The sequence below is a fragment of the Amblyraja radiata genome, chromosome 26 (genome assembly GCF_010909765.2).
Source record: "Amblyraja radiata isolate CabotCenter1 chromosome 26, sAmbRad1.1.pri, whole genome shotgun sequence".
Taxonomy (NCBI): Eukaryota; Metazoa; Chordata; class Chondrichthyes; order Rajiformes; family Rajidae; genus Amblyraja; species Amblyraja radiata.
This window is the reverse complement of record NC_045981.1, coordinates 15,054,555-15,080,480: the sequence shown is the minus strand read 5'-3', so window position 1 is coordinate 15,080,480 and position 25,926 is coordinate 15,054,555. Positions and strand designations below refer to the sequence as shown.

Here is a 25,926-nt window from a genome sequence, read left to right as displayed (position 1 = left end):
CCCTCTCCTTGCAACCATTACACCTCAAAAACGGTTGCAAATCATGTAACTTTCGATGTGTTTAGGCCACATATATATCTAGTTTAGTTATCACTGACTCGAGGAAAGTCCTGATTAACTCGGCGACTTTTCCTTGGGATTTTAATTGCACTTTTCACCGATCTAAATAAATTAGCCACTTTAATGAGAGTTGTTATTATTCAGGACACGTTAATAATGACTTTAATGGGTCTTTGGATGCTGTGACTGAACGCTTTCTCGGCAACAACTTTTTTTTTTTTGCTGGCTTTCCGTGATAAGAATAGTTGAACACGTTCAATTATTCAAGAAATGCATCCGGCGCAGTTTAGCTCTCGGAAGTTCTTGTCAATAGCTTTTCTCTTTTGAAGAAAGAACAAAAAAAAATAATCGACGCTCTTCTCCCATCGCTTTTATTTTCCAGTTGGAATGGATTTGAGTTTGATTTTGGATTGTGTGAAATGGCACTTCAGGATTAACACAATATTCTTTAAACGGTGGCAAAAAAAAAGTATATTAAAAAATCGCCCCAAATAGCCTTTCAGGGATTAAGCACAGTTGCCACGTTAATATGGTTGAGTTGTGATATGATAATAAATGAGTTGCAAAGGTAAACCCTCATTGCATAATGTTTATTTCGAATGATCTGTGAACAAAAATAACTCTGTTGTGACCCGTTTTATAATTGCCAGCCGGGGTTTTGTGGGAACGAATTTGTTCGATTAACAAGCGCGCCGAGAAATGCCTGCCCCCCTTCAACATGGGAACAATGTAAGATCGCCTTAATCGTCTCATTGACGACTGTTGTTTATCTGTGCTGAAGAAAGCGGCGTGTCAACAGAACTCGCGAAAGGCAGGACGCTGTGGAGTTGTAATAATTTATTGGGACCAGAGGTGGCGCCACGGTCCCGAAAAACCTGACCAAACTTCTCCCCACCAGCCAGCGAGAAAGGCAATGTCAACCGATGCCCCCTCCAAGAATCACAACATGAGGAGCGCACCTCCCCCAAGTTATGCTTCATTCGTTTACTGGACTGGTTCTTAAAACAAAAACGTGAGCAAACTTCTTTTTTTGGGGGGGGGTGTAGGATCTTTCCTTTTTTTTTGTAAATAGTTGAGCAAGAATATCTCTGACCGACCCGAACCGGGCACACTCAAAAAAAGAACATACATTTTCTTTTCTTTTAGATATCCACGGGAAATACGTAGTTTGACTTTTTTTTTAAATTGTGGAGTGGTGTGCGGTGGGGTTTGTGAAGAGGGGAGAGGGTAATGAGTTACCAAAAGAAAATGTATACATTTGTCCAGCATGCGAAGAAAGTTGGAATCATATGATTTGAAACGTATCTTGTCGTTCCGTATGTAAAGAAGTGAAGCCGGCTGAACAGAGCTCCCCTTGACTTGGTCGGAGGAGTTATAATTTGAATTAATCTCACAGAAATACAAAGTTCCGATATGCTTTGCTATTAATTCGTTCTTACAGTTCGTTAAATGCAAGTCCAAAAATATATGTTCAGCCAAAGAATTATTTTAGGGTCGATGAAACAATATTAGGACGTTTCTGAGGTTGTACAAGCCAATTTAATTTATTTTGATTGGTAGAACGTTTTTTTAAAATAAGTATCAATTAATATTTTAATACATTCACATTTGAATACATTCGCTTATATGCAGCAGAATTGTATAAAATAACACACGATATACTGACAATTTTACTGACCGATCGAAGCTGGTTTCACAGAAAGCAATTATGTTGCTTTTTTATAAGTGAGGGGGAAGTCAGTATGCTTCATCGAAGTCCTGCTAGATACAACTGTTAGACGACTGAGCAAGAATTTGAGTTATTCCAGCTTGCAGTGTAACTAACATAACATAATCAGAGATGATGTTCTGAAGTGCGGGAAACTGGGTTTTGTTTTTCCGCGTGCCGTATGATTTAATTTTATTGGGTTATTTCTTGTATGAATCCTAAATAACACGGATAAAAGATCACAAGGATGCTTATCTAAAATTAAATTGATCACAAACCCTGATTCGGCGAATAATATTTTCGTTATTCTTATTAGAACACTCTCTTTCACTCTCCATTTAGAGTTTTGTCTGGAATTCCCCCGAGACGGATTTTACAGTGTTTTTTTTATTAAAAGAAGAAATTATTTTCAGACATGTTAACGTCGACTTTGCAATAAATCTCGGCGCAGTTTTAGTTTTGCGATCGGTGTACAACACATGTCTTCAGAGCGAAGATCAAAAGGGTGACACGAGTTTCAAATCGGTGGTACCATTTTCTTCGAACGGATGCTGCCAGTTTTGCAACAGAAACCCCCCCACAATCAATCAGTGCGTTTATTGAATGGGTGGATGGGAGCGGTAATTATATCATTCCAGAAACAAGAACAATATCTCTCGTCTTTTATACTTTTCTGTAAAATGTACTGAATCCTTGCTTGGTGATGCATCCACCCATCACCTTAACGCTGTGACTCTGATAGCACAATGGTGAGTAATGGACTAATAAGAGATAGAAAGATAACCGATGTTTTATCGTGCTGTGGTTCAGGAAATGCCAGCAGGTAAATAGCTATTCCGTTATCTTTCTTTATAATAGGGCATAAACGAAATAAATGCATCCAGTGCCAAATCGTCACCCCACTAAAGCGCTTCCATCACTAAAACTCAGACTTGATGCAACGAATCGGTGGATTTAATTCGCTACAATTCACTGTTGCCTGAACGATCATCGCAGCCTTCCACGGTGACTGTTTGCTTGAGACCCACTGTCAGGTTAAATCTATCCAGGTAAACGCCACCCATTCCTGTTTCTCCAGAGATGCTGCCTGACCCGCTGAGTTACTCCCAGCATGTTGTGTCCATCTTCGGTATAAACCAGCATCTGCAGTTCCTTCCCACAGGTCAAGTTTCACCGTGTGTGGTTTAATCTAAAACGCTGCGACGTGCCAAAGATGAAGTTTTGCAATGAAGGGTGATATTTCGTGGGCAGAGGGTGCAAATGGGTCGCGAGGCGCAGAATGAAGAATTTCACAATACAAGAGCGTTGAAATGTTGCGCATTGCCAATGCAATTGACGGATAACGTTGTTATTTCATTACCACAAGGCCAAAATCAACAACTTGTAAGGGTCATGTCAAGGAAGACGAATTCGGCATGTGGTAAAATAAGTTACATTAAACGCACATGGGCAGGGGCGTGTGTTTAAAAAAAAAAAAATACTGATTGTCAACATTTAAACATTGATTGGTCCCGTCAGCGCGAGGAAGCCTGGTTGTTGCATTGGTAAGACCGACCGCCAGCGGTGTCGGGTTCTGTCCGAGACCAAAAGCGCACACGCAGCATCTCTAGAAAGGAGGAAATTGTGACGTTTCGGGTCGAGACTGAAACCCTTCTTCTGACTGAAAGTCACGGGAAAGGGAAACGAGAGATATAGACGATGATATAGAGAGATTAAAAAAAATGAATGAAAGATATGCAAGAAAGTAACGATGAGTGAAGACAGATGTAGGTCCCTTACAATCAGAGACAGGTGAATTGATAATGGAAACAAGGAAATGGCAGAACAGTTAAACGAGTACTCTGGTTCATTCTTCGCTAAGGAAGACACAAACAATCTCCCATAAATACTAGGGGACCGAGGATCTGGTGGGAGGGAGGAACTGAAGGGAATCCACTTTAGTCAGGAAATTGTGTTAGGTAAACTGTTGGGACTGAAGGCAGATAAATCCCCAGGGCCTGATGGTCTGCATCCCAGAGTACTCGAGGAGGTGGCCCTAGAAATCGTGGATGCATTGGTGATCATTTTCCAATGTTCTCCTGACTCTGGATCAGTTCCTGTGGACTAGAGGGTAGCCAATGTAACCCCACCTTTTAAGAAAGGCGGGAGAGAGTAAACAGGAAATTATAAACCAGTTAGCCTTACATCGGTAGTGGGGAAGATGCTTGAGTCGATTGTTAAAGATGTTATAGCAGCACATTTGGAAAGCAGTGATAGGATCGGTCAAAGTCAACATGGATTTATGAAGGGGAAATCATGCTTGACTAATCTTCTGGAATCTTTTGAGGATGTAACAAGTAGAATGGATAAGGGAGAGCCAGTGGATGTGGTGTATCTGGACTTTCAAAAAACCTTTGACAAGAGCACATGGTATGGGAGTAGGGTATTGACATGGATAGAGAAGTGGTTGGCAGACAGGAAGCAAAGAGTTGGAATTAACAGGTCCTTTTCAGAATGGCAGGCAGTGACTAGTGGGGTGCCGCAAGGCTCAGTGCTGGGACCCCAGTTATTTACAATATATATATTAACTATTTAGATGAGGGACCTAAATGTGACATATCCATGTTTGTGGATGACACAAAGCTGAGTGGCAGTGTGAGCTGCGAAGAGGATGCTATGAGGCTGCAGGGTGACTTTTATAGGTTGGGTGAGTGGGCAGATGCATGGCAGATGCAATATAATGTGGATAAATGTGAGGCTATCTACTTTGGTGGCAAGAACAGGAAGGCAGATTATTATCTGACTGATAATCAGCCTGAAGAAGGGTCTCGGACCGAAACGTCACCCATTCCTTCTCTCTGGAGATGCTGCCTGTCCCACTGAGTTACTCCAGCATTTTGTGTCTACCTTCTTTTACCTGAATTATGTCAGATTAGGAAAAGGGGAGGTGCAACAAGACGTGGGTGTGCTTGTACATCAGACACTGAAAGTAAGCATGCAGGACAGCAGACAGTGAAGAAAGCTAATGGCATGTTGGCCTTCATTGCAAGAGGATTGGAGTTTAGGGCAAGGAGGTCCTACTGCAGTTGTACAGGGCCCTGGTGAGATCGTACCTGGAGTATTGTGTGCAATTTTGGTCTCCTAATTTGAGGAAGGACATTCTTACTATTGAGGGCGTGCAGCGTAGGTTCACCAGGTTAATTCCCGGGATGGTGAGCCTGTCATATGATGAATGATTGGGTCAACCGGGCTTGTATTCACTGGAATTTAAAATGATGCGAGGGGATATTATAGAAACCTATAAAATACTTAAAGGATTGGACAGGCTAGATGCAGGAAAAATGTTCTTGATGTTGGGGGAGTCCAGAATCAGGGGGTCACAGTTTAAGAATAAGGGGTAGGCCATTTAGGACGGAGATGAGGAAACACTTCTTCACCCAGAGAGTTGTGAATCTGTGGAATTCTCTGCCACAGAAGGCAGTGGAGGCCAATTCACGGGATGTTTTTCAAGAGATAGTTAGATTTAGCTCTTAAGGCTAAAGGAATCAAGGGATATGGGGAAAAAGCAGGAACAGGTACTGAATTTAGATGATCGGCCATGATCATATTGAATGGCGGTGCTTGCTCGAAGGGCCGAATGGCCTACTCCTGCACCTATTTTGCTATGTTTCCATGAAGCAGACCATTGTTAGCTGTTAAACTCAGCGGGACAGGCAGCATTTCTGGGGAAAGGGAATTGGGTATCCTTCTCTCCAGAGATACTGCCTGTCCTGCTGAGTTACTCCAACTTTTTGTGTCTATCTTCGGTTTAAACCAGCATCTGTAGTTCCTTCCTAACATTTCGCCTGGTTTTGTTGAGTTCAACATGGGCGAGGGCACTTCAGCTGGTGACATTTGTTGGCAAACTACTGGGAGATTTGATGATAAACTACTGGGAGATTTTGAAGAGATTGTGTGTGTGTTTTATGGGCTATGTGACAGGCATGTGGCATGTGCTTCGGTGCAGTATATATTGTCCCATAATCTCTATCTCAAAATAAAACCCTCCCCATTTAAATTTTATTTACTCTGACAGCATCTCGATGGCATTTTTAATCTCCTAAAAATGATTTTAAATATTATGCATCCATCTTTCTAAAATGCCAAATCTTTAACTCACAGGAAAAAATATTATCCCCTATGCCTGATATCAAAAACCAAATCTATATTAATTTTATCTTTTCACACCATCATTACTCTCAGTGTAAGGTCTCATATATAGTCAGAGAGTATTGGTCAACATGGGCCAGATTTATTTAACTGTTCGGTAGTTAAGTCATCTCGGCTTTGATAATATCCAATATAACTATAACAAATTATATACAGTAATTAATAACTGGACAAGGTTACATGCTGGCGTTTGTTTGATTTGGCTGCACTTTGAATTCCTAACAAGATAGAACTTAGTCCAAGCATATCAACAACATAGTTGTATTTAAGTTAATAATTCTATTCAATACACTACATTGCAACAAGTTTTTGTTCTCCAAATACCATCTTTGAAATGTTATCAGAGAAGTATTTGATTCACTTGTTGGGCTGTAGACTTCTTTTTAAAAACAGTGTGCAGAGCTACCTGGGACGTCTTGGTAGAATCACCTTGTGGGTTTTGAAAACTGTCCAGTCACTGTTAACGCTCTCACAAAGGGATCATTGTTATGTGGTAGGTTTCAATCAATGATATGGTATTAAACGGAGGGAGAACCAAACAGAATCGTGGGAGGGAGAGAGAGAGAGAGAGAGAGAGAGAGAGAGAGAGAGAGAGAGAGAGAGAGACGAGAGCGAGAGCGAAGAGACAGGCGATCGATAGCTCCTCCCGTGTCTAGCGCTCTCAGAGGCCTCGTCTATCGCGCGGACTCGTCTCTGCTCTCTCGCCTCTCTCTCGCGTCGCTGCGATCTATCTCGCATCGCTACTGCTCTCCCTGATTGTCGCTCTCTTCGTGCTCGTCTCTTATCTGTCCGCTTCTCTATCTATCTACCTGAGAATCTCTGTTGATTAAAATTTAATCAATTTCTGAAGAAAATCTAACACACATGAAAGACCAAATAACAAGCTTCGTGTTGAAATAAAAGTTATTTATTGAAGTGGGGGAAACCAAAGTATTTTGTTGTTTAGTCTGCAACAAGGTTTTGAGCAAAGATACTCTGGTTTTGAGCCTATTGTGCTGTACATTCCTGTACATTCACGTTTTCGCTGCTTCGCGCTGTGTTCGAAGATGCAGAGTGAGGCGAAGTCTAAAACCAACAGAAGTTTACGTTTGACATCAGAATTACTTCACCCGATGGCGTAATAATTGAGACACAAGGAGCAAATGTACAGAGCAATCAAAACTGCGAACTTTTGTTTGCAGGTTGTTTTAAATGTCACGTTTATCAGTTGTGTATAATTGTATCAAGATGTTTTCCAAACTATCCAGGGCGGGATAAGAGTTCCTGGTATATATACCCTGCTGAGATAATATTTTCCCCAAATCAAGAGTTGGCGATAATCCATCGAATGGTAAATGTGATTTTGCCCTCAGCATTTATATTTTGTGAACTGACTTAAATATGATCACAAACCGCGGCTGCAAGTTTGGGGCCAGTTATAAGCTGGCTGTAATTTGGACCGGGATATAAGAACGATCTCGATGGGGGATTCCTTCTCTCCAGAGATGTTGCCTGACCCGCTGAGTTACTCCAGCATTTCGTGTCTATCTTCGGTGAAAACCAGCGCCTGCAGCTCCTTCCTAAGTCCCCCCACCCCCCACCCCCCCCCCCCCAAGTCCCGATATCACGTCGTGTAAACCAATGACATTTCAAAGTAGTCAACGCTCCCCAGCTACAAATGACAGGAACGGCCATCCAGAGAACTTGCCTCAAAAATCCACTTTAAAAAAAAAATGCATTCTGCTTTTGTAAAAGCACGCACTCGCCATTTGTACCAAGTTACCGCAAAACTGTTATGCAATCGGGAATATTTATTTTGTTTTCCAAAGTTGTGGAAATATAATTCCTGGGTGTAATATGGGCAGCGCGTGTGGTTTCAAGTACCTGAAGTAATTGAAGGCTTCTAAATTGTAATCGCTTGCAGATGCTGCTGGGCAGATTCATTTCAAAGCACGCGTCTTGTGTTTTGCAGGGGAAATCTTGTCTTCTGTTGCTTGTAACCATGTTTATTTACGTTATGTCAGCACTCCCGCTGAAATGGACCTGGAATTCTATATTGCAACACCCGTTTAAATCAAGATACATACAGACCCATTTTGCTCCTTCGTTCGCCCCCCCCCCCCCCACCGAGTCGCAAGTTTATTTTGTATGGAAGATAGACACAAAAACGCTAGAGCAACTCAGCGGGTCAGGCAGTATCTCTGGAGCAAAAGGAATGGCCTGAAGAAGAGTCTCGACCCGAAACCCTTTTCTCCAGAGATGCTTGCTGCCTGTCCCGCTGAGTTACTCCAGCTTTTTGTGTGTCTCTCTCTCTTCAGTTTATTCCGTTTGTTCGTTTCCTATTCATCGGCTCAATTTTTTTGTTCCATTAATGAAATTAATTAACGTACACTTTTTATTTCTTCTCCCAAGTTCCCTTGTGCGTCCTCAGTCAACATTACGGTTCAAAAGCCTCATACATTTAATATAATATAGAAATATTATATAAAAATTATGAGACATTTTTATTTATATTTGAATATATATCAGTCTGAAGAAGGGTCTCGACCCGAAACGTCACCCATTCCTTCTCTCCAGAGATGCTGCCTGTCCCGCTGAGCTACTCCAGCATTTAGTGTATATCTTCGATTTAAACCAGCATCTGCAGTTCTTTCCTACGCACATATATTATATATGTAAACAATCTCTTTCGTGTCCAATGTATTTGCGAAGAAGGATTCGACGCTTTGAATTCAACAGACAACAGATATCGTTGCACGTGTACACGTGTTTGTTTAGCTCGTTTTGGTGGTGAAATAGACATTTGAAGACCCGGGTTCAATGTCTTAGGGAGTGACCAGAATTTCGAAATCGTTTTCCAACAGCGTAAAAAAAGGGGGGAATGCTCTCTGACGGTCTTCTTAATTTTACTCTGCTGGTTATTGCTGGATTTTATTTCCCCTGAACTCACGCCGGGACATCCCGAAAACAACCCGTGGCGGAGTTTCAAAAACTTGCGAGCGAGAAGATCTGAACTATTTGGGGACAAATGATCCCCAGGGCGGCTTGGCAGTGAAACCACGCACAACGCAAGGTTTACACTCAAGGAGTGGTGCTATATAAGGGACTTCAATGCTATGTAAGCGACGTCAATGCAAGCAGTGGATTGTTTTGCTGTATAGCATTGCACAGAGTAAAACAGGGGGGGGGGGGGGGGGGGGGGGGGGAAGCAGAGTCTATTCGCTGCACCATATCAGCCTCACCTCACCTCTCACTCCTCTCTCTCTCTCTCTCTCTCTCTCTCTCTCTCTCTCTCTCTCTAGTTTAAACCGTGTTAATTGGTGTTCCGAGCGAAGCCGTCAACTTCAAACAATTCAATTCGTTGCAAACAGACTTCGTTGACTTTCGGGCTGCATTTGAAATAGTAATAAATGATAACTCTAACCTCCCCCCCCCCCTCTGTAAACCTGTGGAGTTATGCTCCAATGCCGATAAATATATTCTGGTCTGAAGAAGGGTCTCGACACGAAACGTCACCCGTTCCTTCTCTCCAGAGATGCCGCCTGTCCCGCTGAGTTACTCCAGCATTTTGTGTCCATCTCCGGTGTAAACCAGCAACTGCAGTTCGTCCCCACACATATATTCTGCACTCTGCCCTATTGTACTTGAGTCCGGCTTTGTCGATGCCCTTATACGTGGTGAGGTGACTCTTTGCATACCTTGTGTGTGGTTTGCAAAACAAAGAATTTCACTGTGACATGTCACATGGAATAATAAAGTATCATTAATCAACCAAATATATTTATTGTATTATCTGACTTGATTGGATAGCAGGCAATACAAAGCCTTTCACTGTCCCTCTGTGAATGTATTGAATTGTCAGTCTATTCAAGACTATTCATCAATCAATTATACTTATGTGTAGGAAGGAACCACAGATGCTGGTTATTCACCGAATATAGACTCAAAATGCTGGAGTAACTCAGTGGGACCGGCAGCATCTCTGAAGAGGAGGAATGGGTGAAGTTTTGGGTCGAGACCCTTCTTAAGTCTATCCCTTTTCTCCAGAGATATGGACTGAGAGTCAGGGGAGAGGCAGTCGAGAGATATGGAAGGGCAAAGGTGTGAAAATGACAGGTCCAAGCAGACGATGATCAAGGGAATGTAGAATGGTTCATTGATAGCTGACGGGAAGGCGAGAGGGGGCATACAAATCAGAGGACAGTGAAACTAGTCGGAGAGCTAGGGTGGGGAGGGATGAAGAGATGGAAAGCAAGGGTTACTTGAAGTTGTGGAAATCAATATTCATGCCGCAGGGCTGTCAGCTGCCCAAGCGAAATATGAGGTGCTGTTCCTCCAATTTGCGTTGGGCCTCATGCTGACAGTGGAGGAGGCCCAGGACAGAGAGGTCAGTGTGGGAATGGGAGTGGGAGTTAAAGTGTTTCGCAATGGGAGATCGCCTATGTATTGTATATTTCTCACTTGATTGGATAGCATGCAATGCAAAGCCTTTCACTGTACCTCGGTACACGTGATAATAATAAACCAGAATCTAAGTAACCCATCAAGAAAGTCGATTGGAAGGATATTTGATTTGCAATTCACGAAAGGTGGAATAAAGTTACAGAAAATAATTAATTTAGGTGAAAAATGTGAAAAGTGGGTGGAGGGGGAGATGAGGCAAACTTGCTAGATGTTCATCAGTGAAAAGCCATTGTCATGTGTATCATGGTCTAACGTTATACAGGTCACTTGCTGGTGGGGGCAGCTATAACAAGATGGTGGACATTCATTGAGTTAACACCCATATGATTTTTAGGTTAGAGCAGAAGACACAAGGAAAGGTAAGGAAGGATTAGGTGAGTTAGGAAGATAAACTTGTGTAGGAAGGAACTGCAGATGCTGATTTACACCGATGATAGACACAAAAAGCTGGAGAAACACAGAAATGGTGGGGAAACGTAGGAATTGATCGCAAGACCAAGATGAGGAAGAATTTATTTGTTCTGATGAGGTTGTGAATCTCAGGAATTCTCTGACTCAGAGGGCTAAGCCATTGCCAGACACAAAGTGATGGAGTAACTAAGCGGAAAATAGACACACAAAGCTGGAGTAACTCAGCGGGTCAGGCAGCATCTCTGGAGAAAAGGAATAGGTGATGTTTTGGGGTCGAGACCCTTCATCAGACTGAGAGTCAGGGGAGGGGGAAACTAGAGGCATGAAAAGGTGCAGAGAACAAATGAATGATAGGTTTGCAAAAGGACAAATCAAAGCCAGCAACGATGATCAAGAAAAGGTGGAGCCCACAATGGTTCATTGTTGGGTGTGTAGAAGGTGATAACGAGTGAACTGCAGATGCTGTTTTACACCAAAGACACAACATGCTGGAATATCTCAGCGGGTCGGGCAACATCTCTGGAGAAAATGAATAGGTGATGTTTCTGGTCGAGACCCTTCTTCAGATAAACATTGATGCCTTCTGAACCAAGCCAGCTTTTGAGACCCCTGATAGCAATATTAATGCTCACACAATTGTACCAATTTGTAGATAGACACAAAAAGCTGGAGTAACTCAGCGGGTCAGGCAGCATCTCTGGAGGAAAGGAATAGGTGACGTCTTGGGTGGAGACCCTCCTTCAGACTGAGAGTCAAGGGAATGTGAAGAACGGAGAGATATAGGTACATAGGACAAATAAATGGAAGATATTTGGAAAAACTGCGATGATCAAGGAAAGGTGGAGCCCACAATGGTCCATTGTTGGCTGTGGGGTAGGAGATAACGAGTTAGACGGTGAAAATCAGCAGGAAGACAGTGAAACTAGTATGATGACCATGGTGGGGGAAGGACAGAGGGGGTGGGGATACAAGGGAGAGGGGACCAGTTTGTACACTGGTCTCGTGCCTTTATTGAATATTCAGGCTTTTAACGATTAATGGGATAACACAAATCCAGAGGGTAAAAGTGTTCAGGCAACTGCCACACTTTAGGAATAACAGTTAACTTGTTAATAGAAACATAGAAAATAGGTGCAGGAGTAGGCCATTCGGCCCTTCAAACCAGCACCACCATTCAATATGATCATGGCTGATCATCCAAAATCAGTACCCCATTCTTGGTTTCTCCCCATATCCCTTCCGTTAGCCTTAAGAGCTCTATCTAACTCTCTCTTGAATACATCCAGTGAATTGGCCTCCTCTGCCTTCAGTGGCAGAGAATTCCACTCTTCCAGAGATCTTAAGATCTTAACACGTTGGACACAACTCCCATCTGATTGTACAAGGATTGTATTGGAATATAAATTTGGTTTTCACTGGCTCCTTAATAGTGAGCTTAATATTAGCGATATTTCACTATTTTTGATGCTGGCAACTTTTGCAGTCCATTGTCATTTATCAGCCACATGCATGCTCCAAATCTTATAACAATTTTACAGTATCTTATATATTAATTACAGCAGATATTACAGTCCCCCAAAGAGCACCAATGAAGCTGAGAAGAACTGATATTAATCTGTATTATTGGGGTGGAAAGTGGCAAGTGTGGAAATTTGGAATATTGTACTGCAGTGTAGCTCAGAGATTTAACTCTGGACACTGCAGATTCCACATCACAATAGTCAAAGTGTGTGGGAAGGAACTGCAGCCTCTGCTTTACACCGAAGATAGACATAAAATGCTGGAGTAACTCAGCGGGACAGGCAGCATCTCTTCTACTTCTTCTTCTTGCTTATGGTGTGCACAGCCGAAAGTTGTAGGTCAACTTGTTCTATTTGATCTGTTTATTTGTGCACGTTGGGTTGATTGCATTAGTCGAAACAGGGTGGACCACGTGACGGTTGCAATCTCCCACCCCGCAGCATCCCTGGTAAGAAGGAATGGGTGACGTTTCGGGTCGAGACCCTTCTTCAGACTGAGAGTCGGGGAGAGGGAGTCTTGCGATATGGAAGGGTAAGGTGTGAAAATGACGGATCAAAGCAGATGATGATAAGGAAATGTAGAATGGTTAGGAAATGTAGTCAAAGTGTTGTTTTGAAAGATTTGGGAGCGATTAATCCTTGGGTTGCAAATTTATTTCATTTAAGAATTGAAATCAACTATGCTCTTCTTCTATTGCTGACATTTGCATACAGAGGAATGTCCCTAAACAGAATGTTTGAGCATTGAAAGGAGTGTCCTGTTGGTGTGAATTGAACCTTCTTTCCCGAACCAGTGTGCCTTCACCTACATAATCGACAGACTGCAAATAACGTAGGAATCATCCATGAAATTCATAATTGGTGAATATTGACCCCAAGACTGTCTCTCCCATGCAGATACAGCTCGGAAACAGGCCCTACAGCCCACTGAGTCCGCGCCGACCAGCGACCCCCGCACATTAACACTGTCCCACGCACACTAGGGACAATTTACATTTATACAAAGCCAATTAACCTACAAACCTGTACGTCTTTGGAGTGTGGGAGGAAACCAATGATCTCGGGGAAAACACAATCAGGTCCCAGGGTGAATGTATAAATTCCGTACAGAGAAGCACCCATAGTCAGGGTGGAACCCGGGTCTCTGGTGCTGTAAGGCAGCAACTCTACCGATACGCCACCGTACTCCACATGGTTTTCGTTAAATAGAAAACATTGGATGCTACAAATAAAACATCATCTGCAATAGGCACTGAGGTTGTAAAATAAATTGGAAATAAGTGTAGAAGTATGGAACCACATATGCTGGTTCACGAATCATCAGTCTGAAGAATCTTAATTTCTCCATTTCTCTGGAGATGTTGCCTTACCCATTGGGTTACTATAGCACGTTGTGTCGTTTAATGGAAATAAATACTCTGATAGCGTGTATTTATGAGAAAATTAATGTTGGAATAGTACCACATACATTGATGAATGTGGAATGGGAGACGTGGTGCCATTGCATTGGCTTCTTGGTTATGTACGAGTTCATAAAGATGCTCGTGTGATGAAAGAGGAAGAAGATGTGGAGTATACAATTGCATGTGGAAATCCCAACAACATTAAGGAACTCCTCAGTTGTTCAATTGCTGGAAGTGGAGCGAGTTTTGTTTCATTTAGCATGCCAACCACACCAGGCAATGTCTTGTGCATTCCTGTGACATATTTGCACTTGACGTGTGTGTCTAGGCTTGAGATGTGTTTTGGCCCAGTTTTATTTGTAGTTTAGGACTGTGCGCTTGGACAATAAACACTGGGAGTCTGAAATAATTATGTAAAATTGTGAATCTCTAGAATACGAAAGCATAGCATTTTGCTGCATAGTTAAAATGATTAGCATTTCATAACATTTAAATGTGATATTGTGTCTTTAGTGTTGCAACCTTAAATGACAGAAAATATAAATGTTTCAAAGCACATACAAGGAGATTCGAGCACAACTTCCTCCTTTTTGTTATTAGAATACTGAATGGACCACTCATAATCTGTGTAGTCCCAATCTTCCAACCTACCTCGATGTGGCCCTTACACTTTTTCAGTTCCATGCTTTCTCTGTAGCTAACACTCGAATGCTGTAACACTATATTCTGCACTCTGGTTATTTTTCTCTTTGTACTACCTGTTACACTTGTGAATGGTATGATTGCAATCAAATATAGCATGATTTGACTGGACAGCATGCAAACAACGCTTTTCATAGTATTTTAGTTTATTTTAGTTTAGAGATACAGCGTAGAAACAGGCCCTTCGGCCCACCGAGCGCTTCGACTAGCGTTCCCCGCACATTAACACTATCCTACACACACACCAAGCCAATTAACCTACATACATGTACGTCTTTGGAGTGTGAGAGGAAACCGAAGATCTCGGGGAAAACCCACGCGGTCACGGGGAGGACGTACAAACTCCACACAGACGGCACCCATAGTCAAGGTCAAACCCGGGTTGCCGGCGCTGCAAGCGCTGTATGGCAGCAACTCTACCGCTGCGCCACCGCAGGTACACGTACACTCGGTACATGTGACAAGAATAAATCAATGCCAATAACAACAACGGAGTTAGAGTAGGATTTGTTGACTTTTTTCCCCTTCTCGATGGGTTATATCATTACAGTGGCTGGAGTACTTCATTATCTAATCATGGGGTGCACAACCTGCTAGTCTTTCCCGTCCAAACTTTTTCCATTGGAAATAGACACTAAATGGCGGAATACAGCAGCATAGGCAGCATGTCTGGAGAAAAGGAATAGGTGAAGTTTCGGGTCGAGACCCTTCTTCAGATTTAGAGTCAAGGACTGGTGCAGATGGGCATCTTGAACAGCATGGGAGAGTTGGACAGAAAGGCCTGTTTGTGTTCTGTATGACTGAGTCTTTGGTTGCACGGTATAATTAGTTTTTATTTTGCACTGGTATTACAATTATTTATTTATATATTTGTTCTTGATTATTTTATTTGTGTCAGGCATTTTTGGGCAGGTTCTTCTGTACTTAAATAAGAATTTCATTATTCCACCGCGGGTGCAAACGACAATTAAATACTCTTGACCTGACGATAGACGCAAGATGCTGGAGTCTCTCAGTGGGTCAGGCAGCACCTCTGGAGAAAAGAAGGGTTTGGACCCAAATTGCCACCTATTCATTTTCTCCAGAGAGGCTGCCAGATCTGCTGAGTTAGTCCAACATTTGTCTATTTTCGGTGTGAACCAGCATTTCCCTCGTGTGTGTGTTTTTCCATTTGAATCATTGCACATGGAGATACTGTGGAATTTAATGATGCCCATTCATTGTGAAAGAATTTTAATAGTTACATTTTTATGCGCTTAGTACTTAAGGGATTAAGCCACCACAGTAAAAATCAAGGTGGTCTAATGATACTAAGATCACTATCAATAGTTTTACTATTTTCAAATTCAAGCAATTAAATATTAGATGTTAGTTTCAAGAAAGATTTTATGGAATAAGTTATTTTCAAAGAATCCTACCTTACAGCTGCAATATATCTCGGTTAAGGAACTCTATGATGAAGTGATGAAGAAATGTTCAGACTAAGTATGTTCAGTGTAATAATAATAATGGATGGGATTTATATAGCGCCTTTCTAATTCTCAAGGCGCTTTACATCGCATTATTCATTCACTCCTCAGTCACACTCGGTGGTGGTAAGCTACTTATGTAGCCACAGTTGCCCTGGGGCAGACTGACGGAAGCGTGGCTGCCAATCTGCGCCTACGGCCCCTCCGACCACCACCAATCACTCACACACATTCACACACAGGCAAAGGTGGGTGAAGTGTCTTGCCCAAGGACACAACGACAGTATGCACTCCAAGCGGGATTCGAACCGGCTACCTTCCGGTTGCCAGCCGAACACTTAGCCCATTGTGCCATCTGTCTTCTCACTTAAAGACAATCTTCTCTCCACGAGCACAAAAATTACTATTCACCGTCGGTCTATGTATTGGTCAAACAAAATGTATCTTAAAGAAAGTTGAAGGATGTATTGCATCTACATTGGATTATACAATGCTCCTAATACAATGTTTCATTGCTAACATCATAATATATACGATTTATTTTACCCATTCAAAATGTATTTTCATTATAAAGGCCAATAAATGTTTGGGGATGTCAGTTGGGAAAACGGTGTTGATAAATCAGAGAGTTATATTGCACCAAAATGTGAGAAATTTATGACTACAAAGAGCATTATGTTTAGTATTGATCAATTGATGGAAAGATACAGCGTGGGAGCAGGCCCTTCGGCCCATCGAGTACACACTGGCCACTCGTGCTATGTTATCCCGCTCCCTTCACACTAAGGACAATTTACAGAGGCCAATTAACCTGCAAACCTACACGATCTTTGGGACGTGGGAGGAAACAGGAGCACCCGAAGGATATACATGTAGACATAAGGAGAACGTGCAAACGTCAGACAGACAGACCACTTGAGGCCAGGGTTGAATCCGGGTCTCAGGCACAGTGGGGCAGAAGCTCCACCAACTGTGTCTCTGTGCCACACTAGATTATTAATTGGAAATAGACATTGTGTGCTGGAGTAACTCAACGGTTCAGACAGCATCTCAGGAGAAAAGAAATAGGTGATGCTTTGGGTTGAAACCAAACATCACCTATTCTTTTCCTCAGAGATGCTGCCTGACCCGCTGAGTTATTCCAGCAGGAGACAAGAGAAAGGTAAGTATTTGCAAGTTGAAACAGCAGTCCAATGCAACCCGATTTGTCAAAAGCAAATCCCTCGACTGAGTGACCACCTGTACATTTGTTTCATTTGTATTCAGAAACTGTAGCCGTACCTCTGAGGCACTAAGAGAGAAAAGTCAGTGTTTCATGTTTGTATACTGCTCCACCTGTGACTTGTGGAGCGGTCTCTGCTGCCCGAGTTTACAGGACAGAGGGAGTGTTGAGGCAAATATCGCGACAAGGCCAACAAAAACAAAACGCACCAAGCCGATCTCCTTGCTGAATCCAGAGGAAAAAAAGCTTATTCCACTCTGCTGCAAAGATAATTAATTTTGCAATCGGTGAAATAAAAAAGGCCTGTAAACTAGGCCTCAGGCAGTTCAGGAATGACTGAATCTTCATCTGTCGGAAGATAATAATTCTTGCCGATCCACATTTTCATCCCACCTGGATGCAATCCACTATTTTTTCTTTCTCAAACGCGAGCGCATTTATATAACCTGAATACATGCCAGAAAAGTTGTAATTTTCACATGAGAATCAGCCCTGTATATAACCCTGTCAAAACATTATTGCCCCTGTTAATGAATTATGCCATTTTTTCTTGTACAATAACAATAGAATCTGTTTTCAGCAAATGGCTTTCCTTTTGGTGATTTGGACAAGTTATGTAACTCCGGCTGAAAAGAAAGATGTCGGAATTTATTTCTCTGTGTTGGTTTTGTTGCATTGCATAAAATAAAATCTATTTAAACATTGCTAGTTTGGCAGATATTCTCCATGCTTCAGCTACTGTAGTACATAGAAAATGACAGCACATGAACCAGGCCTTCAACTAACTATGTCTACGTTGACCAAGGTGCTAAATAGATATATACGTCTGAAAATGTAATATTGAAAGCATATTGTGTTATGTTGACAAATGTATGTTCAGACAATTTGACACAATTTTTCACATTTCAATTCTAGTTCTCTTCCCCCCCCTCCCCCCCTACCTACCATCAGTCTGAAGAAGGGTCTTGACCCGAAACGTCACATTTCCACGCTCTCCAGAGATGCTGTCTTTAGACCATAAAGTAATGAGATACAGCATGGAAACAGGCCCTTCAGCTCACCGAGTCCGCATCAACCAGGAATCACCCTGTACACTAGCAACACGCTACATACTGGGGACAATTTGCACTTTACAGAGCCAATTGACCTACAAGCCTGTACGGCTTTGGAGTGTGGGCGGAGACCGGAGCACCCAGAGAAAACCCACATGATCACAGGGACACAAAAAGCTGGAGTAATGCCCCTGTCCCACTTAGGTGATTTTTTCGGCGACTGCATGCGACTAGGCTGTCTCCACATGGTCGCGGGGCGACGCCTGTATGGTCGTGCGTCGTCTCCTCAAGTCGCCGAAAGAGTCGTAACTTTTTTCTGGTCGCCGCTGGATTTTGAAATGCTCAAAACTTTTCGTCGACTGTGGGCTTGACGTAGCTTGTCTTCTCCTTTCGTAGGTGCTGTCGTAGGTTGTCACCAGGAAGACGCAGGTTGTCGGCCGGTGACGTTGGTTGTCGCCGGGTGCTGACTTCGGTGAATTCCATTGGCGACTACCTACGTCAACCTACGTCAACCGGCAACAGGTACCGGCAACTGAATTGTCTTAAGTTGCCTTCAGTTGTCGCCGACAGGGTCGTTGCTCGTCGCAGCTTGTCACGGGTGGACAGAGGTTGACTTCGGTTGTCGTAGGTTGTCGCCTGTGTGGTCGTAGGTTGTCATAGCTGTGGTCGTAGGTGGCCGTCCTAAGTCGCGACGATTGGGTCCCCGGTTGTCGGTAGCCTGCCGTAGCTTGCCGTCGACTAGGCGGTAGGTTGTCGTAGACATTGTCGTAAGGGGGGTCCAGTCGCCGCTTTTTCAGCGACTTGCTACGACTGTGACAGTTGTGGGGAGTCGCCGAAAAAATCGCCCATAACACAACGGGTCAGGCAGCATCTCTGGAGAAAATGAATAGGTGACGTTTGGGGCTGACCCTTCTTCAGTCTCTGTATCAAATCAGTACTGAGACCTGCTGAGTTACTCAAGCACTTTGTGCCCTTTAGTGTGTTAACCAGCATCTGCAGTTCATTCTTTCTGCATTTATTTATCGTCTTTTCACAGAAGCTTTTTTCTAAATTGATGATAATATTGAAACCAGTTGAAGTTACCGGATGCCAGCACAGTCTACACAGCTGTAATTTTGTACGTGTCCTCTGTGATGTCATCTGCCAATTTATGGTTGACCGCCACATGTGAACAACTTCATGCCTTGCCCATTTCCATACTGTTTAATCAGTGTGTTGGCACCGAGGCCTAGATGAGGCAAGTGTTCCTGCAGCTAATCACTGGGCAAGCCAACACATGCTCTCTGGCCGTTGTCAGCAATTACAGTCCAACAGTCTTGATTGAGTCCATTAACTTTTTCAGCTGCCGCTCAATAATCTGGAGGGATGGGGTTTTGGTGTGAGGTTTAACCCTAAATTGTAGTCCTTGCCGTCTCCTTTACTGTGTCTGCCTCCTTCCACCCCACTCTTTGCCCTTTCCAACTATGTATCTCAACCTGTGTCACACCAACCTCAATTTATAAAGGTCCTGTCCTACATGGGTGTTATTTGACAATAGACAATAGACAATAGTTGCAGGAGTAGGCCATTCGGCCCTTCAAGCCAGCACCGCCATTCAATGTGATCATGGCTGATCATCCCCAATCAGTACCCCATTCCTGCCTTCTCCCCATATCCCCTGACTCCGCTCTCTTGAAAGCATCCAGAGTACCAGCTTCCACCGCCCTCTGAGGCAGAGAATTCCACTCTCTGTGTGAAAAAGTGTTTCCTCGTCTCCATTCTAAATGGCTTACTCCTTATTCTTAAACTGTGGCCCCTGGTTCTGGACTCCCCCAACATCGGGAGCACGTTTCCTGCCTCTAGCGTGACCAAGCCCTTAACAATCTTCTATGTTTCAATGAGATCCCCTCTCATGCTTCTAAACTCCAGAGTATACAAGCCCAGCTGCTCCATTCTCTCAGCATATGACAGTCCCGCCATCCCGGGAATTAACCTTGTAAACCTACGCTGCACTCGCTCAATAGCAAGAATGTCCTTCCTCAAATTAGGGGACCAAAACTGCACACAATACTCCAGGTGTGGTCTCACTAGGGCCCTGTACAACTGCAGAAGGACCTCTTTGCGCCTCATATACGCAACATCATTTACGCGTCACGACGCACGCCACTCATCCTTCGAAACACCAATGTGTAAAGGCCCAGAGGAAGTTCCTCTTCCACAACCTGCTTTTGGTTTGGTCACGTTGATTCCAATCTGTTTTGAATAAAATGTGCCTGTTGTCTACATTTCGAGGAGAATAGTTTTGTTTTAGCTTCAGTTTAGGTTAGGAGGTGACAACGAGGGGATAGGAACAGTGGAACTAGCAGGACTAAGGTAGGGGCAGGACAGAGGGAGGAGGGAATGCAAGGGTTACCTGAAATTAGAGAAATCAAAATTCATACCTGAATACGAGAGATTTTTTTTTTGCAAAAAAGGAACATGTTGGGTGTTAGAAGAATGAACAGAGGAACAGATGGAGATATTCATTTGATGTGTTAAATATTTAATATTCATTTTCAATCAAAATATTTTTTATTGTTAGAAGCAGCTTTCTGATCAGCTTGTGACCAGCTGCATAGTTCTCTGGATGTGCTGTTTCTGGCTGTGGGGGGAAAAAACGCGTTTCTACCTTTTTAGAAGTTGATTTTATAAATTAATTGTATTTACAACAGCTCCGTACTTGGATCTTCTACAATTGTTTGGGGCGGCACGGTGGCGCAGCGGTAGAGTTGCTGCCTTACAGCGCCAGGGTCCCTGGTTTGATCCTGGCTGCGGATGCTGTCAGTCCACAGATTTGTGCTTTCTCCCCCTGTGACCTGCGTGGGTTTTCTCCAGGGAGCTCCGGTTTCCTCCCACACTCCAAAAAAGTGCAGGTTTGTGCGCCAATTGGCAATACTCCCTAGTGTGTGTAGGATAGTGTTGGTGTGCGGGGATCGCTGGTCGGCGTAGACTCAGTGGGGCGGAGGGACTGTTTCTGCCCTGTATCTCTAAACTGAACTAAACTAAAAAGTAACGACGTCTTGTCCATTCCCTCCACAGATGCTGCCTAACCCGAAGGGCCTGCTTCCATGCTACATCTCTACAAACTAAGCTAAAACCAAGCAATGGGGGAATGAAATGACACAAGCGTCATTCTTCTGCTTAGTAAATATATATGTTTCTGGATAATCATTGTGTCACTGGGCTAACTCCAGTGATCACATCAGCAATGCGCAGTAACACTACCTTCATCTTTTAATTAATTGAGTGCGGCATTAATGATTTTTGACCTCCCACCTAGTCTCTTGGAGAAATTGAGTGCTCAGTGTATCGAGCTTCCTCTCTGAGCTGCAGCTGCAATGCTACATCTCCATAACTTTGTGTTTGCTTTAGCCAACAGCTCTACAATTGGGCTGTTTGTAGTTGGTGCACTGATTTGTTTGAGGGCTGGGAATTGCTATTTGCTGAGTTGTTTTCCCCGAGCCTTCGGGAACTCAGGAATCCTCTGGGCTCGGGAAAGTAAGGTATTTCTCGCAAGGAAAGAACAAGAAGGATATCTTCTCCCTGGGAAATGGAGAAATTTAGCAAAACAATTAACATTCTAATAAGACTTTTGCTTTTCCTTGTGAAGTTTATAAAGCAGCCATTAAACAGGCAGCTTGAACTAAGTGTTAACTATTAGACAAAACTATCTATGTATGTATGTATGTATTTTAATTTCAACTTGCCAGCGCTGAAATTATTTGAAATGTGTAATGGTTTTCAGCTACAGTGGTTTATATACCAGTAGTTTAAAGATCAATTGTAGCTTTGGTTTATTTTAGTTTAGTTTAGTTTCGTAGTACAGCATGGAAACAGGCCCTTCGGCCCACCGAGTCTATGCTGACCAACAATCATCCCGAACACTAGTGCTACCCCCTACACTTCAGGGACAATTTCCAGGAGCCAATTAACCTACAAACCTGTACATCTTTGGAATGTGGGAGGAAACCAGTGCACTCAGAGAAAACCCACGCAGGTCATGGGGAGAACGTACAAACTCCGTACAGTACAGCAGGGCTGCCAACATTGGGTGAGAGTTGGGAGTGAGAAATTGCGAGAGACCAAGCCCGAGGGAGTATAGCGACCGGGGGGGGGGGGGGGGGGGGTGTACGGTTGGTACGGAACATTTGCATTTTTCAGCTTGAAATTGTGCAATATGGTGTGTACTGTAGCGAGTCTTTTAACTAACACTTGAATGCAATATATATGCTTTAAATTGGATTGGAACGTTTTTGAAAGGGGGGAGAATGTGCAATCACTGATCACTGGCCTTGGGGGTACCCGGTGAGGGAGTGGAGCAACCGAGTGGGGAGAGGGTGTGGAAGAAGGGTGTCCCCCCTCCCAGGGTAGGAACTTTTTGAAATTTGATGTATTAAAATCAAGTTTTAGTGCACTGTAGAAGTATGATTTCAATGTTTTTTGTATGAAGTATTTTTAAGAGGTAACTTTTTAAGGGGTAACTTTATCCACACAAAGGGTCCACACGTGTCAATTGGCCTGCACTGCCTTCTGTGGCAGAGAATTCCACAGATTCACAACTCTCTGCGTGAAGAAAGTTTGTTCTCATCTCAGTCCTAACTGGCCCCCCCTTTATTCTTAAACTGTGACCCATGGTTCTGAACGCCCCCAACATTGGGAACATTTTTCCTGCAGTTACAGTAAGTGAAAATCTAGCAGGCAAGCAGGATGCTTTCACCAACCACCCCCATTTGAAGTCCACTATCTTCCACCGTATCTACCCAGTGCTTGGTACTTACTTCCAGCAGCCACTGGTTGTCCTCCAGGATGCACCGAGCCGCAGCCTGATCCATGCCGGTCACCTGGGCGAATTCGGCACAGAGACTCTCACAGCAGCGGCGCAACGCTTCAACGCCTCCGACGGCCTGGGACTCTTGCACTGAGGCTGTTCCATGGCCGGAGCTGCAGTGAGCGACTCGCCAGCCCGACAAACACTCGCCAGCCCTGCTCCCCGTCCGCATCTGTCCCCGCCGCTGCTTCCGCTTCCAACACCCGCGGCCCATGCAGTTGATATGAGTTATGACATTTTCGTTGATCACTGAATTTCTCACAACAGAGCGAGATAAATTTGTGATCAGCGTGAGAATTTGGTGAAATGCGTGATTCTCACGCTCAATGCATGGGAGTTGGCAGCCCTGCCTCTCTATCCCCCTCTCCCTCTCCCCCCTCTCTCTCCCCCTCTCTCTCTCCTCTCTCTTGCCCCTCTCTCCCCACCTCTCTTTCTCTCCCCTCTCTCTCTCCCTCCCACCTCACTCTCTCCCTCTCTCTCTCCCCCCTCTCTCTCTCCTCTCTTCCCCTCTCTCTCCTCTCTCACTCCCCCCTCTCTCTCTTCCCCCTCTCACCCTCCCACTTCACTCTCCCCCTCTCTCTCTCCCCTCTCTCTCCCCTCTCTCTCCACCTCTCTTTCTCTCCCCTCTCTCTCTCCCTCCCACCTCACTCTCTCCCTCTCTCTCTCTCCCCTCTCTCTCCCCTCTCTTTCCCCTAACTCTCTCTGCCCCCCTCTCTCTCTCTCCCTCTCCCCTCTCTCCCTCTCTCTCCCTTCCCTTTCCCCTAACTCTCTCTCCCCTCTCTTTCCCCTAACTCTCCCTCTCTCTCCCCTCTCTTTCTTCTCTCCCCCCCTCTTCTCTCTCTCTCTCCCTCTCTCCCCCCCCCTCTCTCTCTCTTTCTCCCTCCCTCCTCTCTCTCTCCCTCTCTCTCCCTCTCTACACACTCTCCCCTCTCTCTCTGTCTCTCCTCTCACCTCTCTCTCTTCCCCCCTCTCTCTCTCATCTTGCTCTCCCTGTCTCTCCCCCATTTCTCCCTCCCACACTCTCCCCCTGGCTCTCTCTCCCCTCTCTCTTTCTCCTGTCTCTATCTCCTCTTTCTCTTTGCCCCCCATCTCTCTCTTTCCCCCTTTCTCCCTCTCTCTTTTACCACCCCTCTCTCTCCCATTCTCTCCTACCCTCTCCTCCCTCTCCACCCCCTCTCTTCCCTTGTTCTTCCCTCACCCCTCTCTCTCTTCCCTCTCTCTCTTCCCCCCCTCTCCCACCTCACCCCCCCTCTCTCTCCCCTACCTCTCTCACCATTCACGCCCCCTCTGTCTCTCCCCTCTGTCTCCTCTCACCCCCCTCTCTCCCCCCCACTGTCTCCCTGTCTCATTACCCCCTCTCTCTCTCTCCACCTACCTTTGAGAGTCTGTCCCTTCGACACAGAGACTCTCGCGGCAGCGGCACAACGCTTCCGACGGCCCGCGACTTGCACTGTCCAGAGTGCCCCATGGCCAGAGTTGCAGCGAGCGACTCATCAGCGCCGCAAACACTCGACAGTCCCGTCTCCCCGCATCTGTTCCCACCGCTGGTTCTGCTCCCATCCCTCCCGCAGCCCCGGCTCTCCAACACCCGCGGACCATGCAGTTTATCCCAGTTTTGAAATTTTCGTTGATCACAACATTTCTCACCACTGAGCGCGAGAAATTTCTGATCAGCGTGAGAGCGTGAGAGTTTGCTTGAGGGCGTGAGTCTCACGCTCAAAGCGTGAGAGTTGGCAGCCCTGAGTACAGTCAGGATTGATCCAGATCTCTAGGCTCTGCCAGGCAGCAACTCTACCACTGTGCCATTGTGCCGCTCCTGATTTCTAAGCTGATGTTTAGATATATCTGGAGCATTGTGTGAGCACATTAGGTGATGGATAAACAGAAATAATGTGGAATCTGCAGAAGCATACTCTCTGTTTCATAATTATGCAGTAGAATGATTGTTGGTTTCCCCATTACACTGTGGCACTCTGTTTCAAAGCCGTCTTCTCCCTTCTGCCGCTACAACATTCTGTTTAATTCCACAAACGTAAATGTTTCAGGGTGAGTGAGGAAGTGACTCCAATATCAATGATAACTCTACTCACTATGGAGAAAATCTTATAAAGAAGTTTTATACAGAGTTCTTGTAGAGGTGTATAAAACCGTGAGAGAAATAGATTGGGTTAGCCAACAGAGTCTTTTACCCAGGGTAAGGGAATCAAGAATCAGAGACCGTATGTTGAAGTTGAGAGGGGGAACAATTAATAGGAGCCTGAGGGTCAACCATTAAACTCGGAGGTGGAGGGTATATGGAACGAGCTGCCAGGAAAGGTAGCCAAAGTAGATACAATAACATTGTATAAAAGACACATGGACAGATACACAGAAAAGGTTTAGAAGGATATGAGCCAAACACGATCAGATGGGACTAGCTTAGTTGGGGCATCTTGGGTTGGCATAGATTAGTTGGGCTGAAGGGCCTATTTCCAAGCTATAGGACTCTAAGCCAGTTTCAGGGAAGGGGGAATGGGGTGGGGGTGGGAAATGGCAACATATTTATTTCTTCCCTGTCTAAATTAAATGCTTTTGCATCCCTTTCGACTGCAGAGTTTGAAATAATACGTCTCGGAATGTGAGTGGAAACCGGAGCACCTGGAGAAAGCCCACGCAGTCACGGGCAGAAGGTACAAACTCCGTACAGACAGCGCCCACGGTCAGGTTCGAACCCGGGTCTCCGGCGCTGTAAGGCAGCAACTCTACCGCTGTGCCACCCCATTGGTGTTGGTATTTTCTTAAACGTTACTGCTGTTTACACGGTGGGAAAGCAGAGGGTGTAAAAAGGGGGATAACTACAGAATCATTTGATTCCTACTTGTTGCAGTGAATGGATATCAGTTGCAAAGTGTTTCAATGCCAT

The 25,926-nt window shown here is 44.4% G+C and overlaps 1 long non-coding RNA gene across 1 annotated transcript; it reads left to right on the top strand.

Moving 5' to 3' along the window:
* Positions 1 to 716: 716 nt before the first annotated feature.
* LOC116987951 lies at positions 717 to 25,711 on the top strand. Its single transcript, XR_004415832.1, has 3 exons — positions 717 to 1,072; positions 21,236 to 21,340; positions 25,617 to 25,711. It is a non-coding gene; the product is annotated as an uncharacterized LOC116987951 (long non-coding RNA).
* The last annotated feature ends 215 nt before the right edge of the window (positions 25,712 to 25,926 follow it).